Here is a 5,953-nt window from a genome sequence, read left to right as displayed (position 1 = left end):
GAGGTATTTTTTCATGCTTTGTGTGTATAAAAAGATCTTCTACACTTTCCACAGTATGCATCCAATGAAGTGAGCTGTAGCTCACGAAAGCTTATGCTCAAATAAATTGGTTAGTCTCTAAGGTGCCACAAGTACTCCTTTTCTTTTTGCGAATACAGACTAACATCGCTGCTACTCTGAAACCAGAGATTTTGCAGTATTTGCCCAGCTCACTTCACCAAAACTTCATTTTAGAGCTCTATTGCCTAACATCTTTCCTCCACATTTGTAATTTCTCTATTGATAAAAGGCCTTTCCCCCCTCAATTATATGAGAAAATACAGGTTTGACTTCTTATTGCACACAAGTTTTAACCATTCTAGCCACATATCTGGCTGCTTCAAAATCACTTTAAGTAGCCCATAAGAGGTCACTTTAGATCACTTTAATCTACGATAATAAAGTGAATTTTTAAAAGATGTAACTTCAGTAAAACTGGAGAACCACGAATAAAGAGTTGGTTTTTTTAAACACAGACATGCTGAGACATCAGAAGCCTTAGTCTTGCTCTTAAATTGGAAGTGTACTAGAAACAAATAATAAAATAGCCATCTAGAGCAGTGGTTCTCAAACTAGGGTTGCCGCTTGTTCAGGGAAAGCCCCCGGCGGTCCGGTTTGTTTACCTGCCGTGTCCGCAGGTTCGGCCGATCGTGGTTCCCACTGGCTGCAGTTTGCCGTTCCAGGCCAATAGTGGATGCAGGAAGGGTGGATAGCATATCCCTCGGCCCATGCCGCTTCCCACAGCACCCGTTGGCCTGGAGCGGCGAACTGTGGCCAGTGGGAGCCACGGTCAGCTGAACCTGCGGACGCAGCAGATAAACAAACTGGCCCTCCAGGGGCTTTCCCTGAACAAGTGGTGGCCCTAGTTTGAGAACCACTGATCTAGAGGACATCAGTTTGAATACTGAGCAATATTTACTCAGGGTGATAAACTACACCCAATATATCACCATAACTACAAAGTGTTTGAAGGGGGAGGAAAAAAGGCATTCATAGAATTTTAGGGTTGGAAGAGACCTCAGGAGCTCATCTAGTCCAATCCCCTACTCCAAGCAGGACCAATCCCAGCTAAATCATCCCATACGGGACTTTGTCAAACCAGGCCTTAAAAGCCTCTAAGGATGGAGATTCCACCACCTCCCTAAGGTAAGCCATTCCAGTGCTTCACCACCCTCCTAGTGAAATAGTGTTTCCTGATATTCAACCCAGACCTCCCTCACTGCAACTTGAGACCATTGCTTCTTATTCTGTCAACAGCCACTTCCATCCTCTTTGGAACTCCCCTTCAGGTAGTTGAAGGCTGCTATCAAATCCCCCCTCACTCTTCTCTTCTGCAGACTAAATAACCCCCGTTCCCATAGCCTCTCCTTGTAAGTCATGTGCCCCAGCATCCTAACCATTTTCATTGCCCTCCGCTAGACTCCCTCCAATTTGTCCACATCCCTTCTGTAGTGGGGGAACCAAAACTGGACGCAATACTCCAGGTGTAGCCGCACCAATGCCAAATAGAGGGGAATAATCAATTCCCTCAATTGGCTGGCAATGCTCCTACTAATACAGCCCAATATGTCGTTAGCCTTCTTGGCAACAAGGGCACACTGCTGACTCATACCAGCCTCTCATCCACTGTAATCCCCAGGTGCTTTTCTGCAGAACTGCTGCTGAGCCAGTCGGTCCCCAGCCTGTAGCGGTGCATGGGATTCTTCCTTCCGAAGTGCAGGACCGTGCACTGTCCTTATTGAACCTCATCAGATTTCTTTTGGCCCAATCCTCCAATTTGTCTAGGTCACTCTGGAACCTATCCCTAACCTCCATCGTATCTACCTCTCCCCCCAGTTTAGTGTCACCTGCAAACTTGCTGAGGGTGCAATTCATCCCATCATCCAGATCATTAATAAAGAAGTTGAACAAAACATATTAAGTGAACCTATAGCTGAAAGGAAGAGAGAACAGCCGTGTATATGAGATAACACTACAGGACACTTTCCACAATGAAAACTGCTTCATAGAAGGTTATCCTGGCCCACATCCCCTTCCATTCTGGATTATATTGATCATTCATGAGATTAAACACCCTGTGGCAACAGCTCAATTGCTTACACAGAGAAGTGATATTGGGAAAGTACTTGACTTATTTTGCACCACCTTTGAATGCATTTTAGCAGTGCAGAGCAAGCACTACTCACCTAGCAATCTACAGGCCACTGTTAAGTGCTGCATAAACCCACAGTTTTAACACTGTGAGCCAGGGTGTCCATCCATACCAACAGGAAGAGGACACACCACAACACAACTCACTTCGCGCATGACATACTCACTGTCATAATCTGTATCTAAAAGGTGTCGTACGCAAACTGGTAAGAGGCTTGCCTTTAATATTATTGCATGATGTATGTAGGGATGATGAATAAAGAATTATACATATGTGCTGGAAATGTTCCTAAAATGTTTGGCAGGCCCCCCCTAAGTCTAGCCTGCTCTAGACAAAGGAATGTCATTTTCCAGGGTTGACTGTGTCTCCAAAGTAAATTAAGCAAGATGTGACCAAAGAGAATGAAAAGTACACTTACAAGTAAAGTAAACCAAAGCCAACAGGTGAGTAAGTGGGGGAAGATGACCAGTTAATCTTGGCAAGGATTGGAGACTGCACCCTTGAGGAAACCTTCCTACTGCTTGAAACAGTGTGAGTGAACTTTGAGAAGATATATGCAGAGGCAAAAAGCCATTTGGTCATCCATCACTGGATGGACACAAGGGGCCAGAGCTCTCACAAGCTGAGGTCACTGTATCCTTCAAGCAAAGGGAGCTGAAGTCTCTGGGAACTAATTATAGGGAAGAAATAGGTCTAGACAAAGTAGCTTGCTGAAGTTAAGTTTTAGTCAATAGAAATCATATTATGTCTTGTTTTACTTAAAACCATACATTTTCTATTCTCTCATCTGTTCTTGGTTGTTAAACTTACTTTTGTTTTATTATGAAACCATCTCAGTACTACGTAAAATCCTCATCCAAATCAACAGGCTGGTATGTGCTCTGTCTCTTTGGAGGAAGCAAACTTTACAATTTCTGTGAGGGTGCAATGAGGACTGGACACAGCAGGGAAGATTGTTTTGGGGAGACTCACGGCTGGAAAGACTATTGGTGTCCTGCTGCAAGGAGTAACCAAGCTGGGGGAAGCTAGGGAAAGCCATTGTGCTGTGAGTAGGTGACTGGTGTTTGGGCTCTGAGCCAAAGCAGCACAGTCCAGAAACCCCAGGATTATAGGGCAGGTGCTGAAAACCCCTTGCTGGTCTGGGTGAACCACTTCCCCACCTCAAGTGTTAAATATCCACTGCGCCAAGCTCTTCCATGGCGCCCAGAGCATAGTGAGAGATGTTCTGGTGCACGAGTAAGAATGGATATAAGGTGATTAAGTACTTCTGAAAACTCAAGTCTTGTTTTGAGGACCTCTTCTAATGTCCCTGAGTGACTGACATAAAACAGTGCCTTATTCTAGGTTGTTGTTGTTTTTTTTTAACCCCGCAGATTCTGGTCACCTGAAGAAATAAGACAATGAAGTGACAGGCTAGCTAACTGCACATGCCTGAAGGAACACTGCCAGCAGGCCTGTCCCCTACTGATACTTCCCTCTCTTCCATCACAAGGCATCTAAATGAGCCATGCAGGCTCTGCCAGAATCCACAAATAAAGGCACCGACAAACACATGTGAAGTCACTCATCCTACTGCTAAAAAGTGTCACAGGTCAAGCTCTCAGGAAGCTGAACCACAAATGATCCAGTTTCAACAAGTGGCCATGTTTCTCCTCACATTCCCTCTGCATTCAGTTAAGTCAGTACAAACTGCTGCAAGGAGGCATTTATATTCACTTAAACTTGGTTATATTGGTTTAGTTTCCTCCATAACACTGGACTTTTTTCCTAAAGAATATGCTCTAGAAATTAGGCCACAGAACTTCACAGGTTTTAGTTGGGGACTGAAGGTGATGGCTAGTGGCATTCTGTTATTTTCTTTGTTGGGCCTGTCCTGTAGTAGGTAACTTCTGGGTACTCTTCTGGCTCTGTCAATCTGTTTCTTCACTTCCGCACATGGGTATTGTAGTTGTAAGAACACTTGATAGAGATCTTGTAGGTGTTTGTCTTTGTCTGAGGGGTTGGAGCAAATGCGGTTGTATCATAGAGCTTGGCTGTAGACAATGGATCGCGTGGTGTGGTCTGGATGAAAGCTGGAGGCATGTAGGTAGGCATAGGGGTCAGTAGGTTTCTGGTATAGGGTGGTGTTTATGTGACCATCGCTTATTAGCACCGTAGTGTCCAGGAAGTGGATCTCTTGTGTGGATTGGTCCAGGCTGAGGTTGATGGTGGGATGGAAATTGTTGAAATCATGGTGGAATTCCTCAAAGGCTTCTTTTCCATGGGTCCAGATGATGAAGATGTCATCAATGTAGCGCAAACAGAGTAGGGGCATTAGGCGTCCAGAATTTCCAGGTTTATGGATACAGACTAACACGGCTGCTACTCTGAAACCTGTCATTATGCAAGGCACTGAACTTAGCCGTATGGAGTGGAAATCTATCAACTTCATGAAAAAACTCGTATAGATACAGACGGACATCATCTTCCTTTGCAAATGCAAACAGATGGACATCATACCAAAAGGACTGAAGGTAAAAAATCCATTACAATCGACATACCACACAGACTATGCTGAGAGCTCGTGCCACACTCTCAAAGAAATTGCGGAACCACCTGATCAACATCCTCTATAGCAAAGAGGAAAAGATTAAGAATGAGCTCTCAAAACTGGATACTCTCATAAAAAACCAACCTTCCACACAAACTTCCTCATGGCTGGACTTTACAAAAACTAGACAAGCCATTTACAACACACACTTTGCTTCTCTACAAAAGAAAAAGGACACTACACTATCTAAACTACTATATGCCACAAGGGGCCACAACAGTGGTTCCCTTAACCCACCCAACAAAACGTTCTTGTCTACTGCTGGAAATGGCCCACCTTGATTATCACTAAAAAAAGGTTCCCCCCGCCCCTACTCTCCTGCTGGTAATAGCTCACCTTACCTGATCACTCTTGTTACAGTGTGTATGGTAACACCCATTGTTTCATGTTCTCTGTGTATATAAATCTCCCCACTGTAGTTTCCTCTGCATGCATCCGATGAAGTGAGCTGTAGCTCATGAAAGCTTATACTCAAATAAATTGGTTAGTCTCTAAGGTGCCACAAGTACTCCTTTTCTTTCTACATTTGTAAGTTCAACTTTCATGATAAAGAGACTGAACTACAGTACTTGTATTAAGTGAATTGAAAAATACTATTATAAATTATATATAATTATAAAGTGAGCACTGTACACTTTTTATTCTGTGTTGTAATTGAAATCAATACATTAGAAAATGTAGAAAACATCCAAAAATAATTAAATGGTATTCTATTGTTGTTTAACAGTGCAATTAATCACGATTAACTTTTTAATCACTTGACAGCCCTAGAAGTTTGTCCAGGTTCCAGAGAAAATAAAGAAAAACACAACAATAATACTATTAATAGGTAAATAAAAAGATTTTGGGGTCTGTTAAAAAGCATCTGGTGATCTAGCTTTGGTCCACAATCTACCCATGGTTTAGACTCTGCTGGTGCACACTAAAAGTTCTCTAGTGTGCCTTTAACACAGTACTGTACACTACATTAAAGAACACTAGGGAAACTTTACTGTGCATCAGCAGAGTCTACATGGACCAATTAACGTGCAACATGTTAATGCTCTATAAAAATCACCCCCCAACCCTGCAAGGTACATTACCTCACCCTGTACAGAAGCCCTTAGTTTTTCAAATTTTAAGCTATGGAAACTCCATTCGTGCAAGATATTTTTTTAAAAAAATAAAAAGGC

This window comes from Lepidochelys kempii, chromosome 2 (assembly GCF_965140285.1).
Source record: "Lepidochelys kempii isolate rLepKem1 chromosome 2, rLepKem1.hap1, whole genome shotgun sequence".
NCBI classification, from domain to species: Eukaryota; Metazoa; Chordata; order Testudines; family Cheloniidae; genus Lepidochelys; species Lepidochelys kempii.
The sequence above is the reverse complement of the archived record's forward strand: the minus strand, read 5'-3'. Positions refer to the sequence as shown.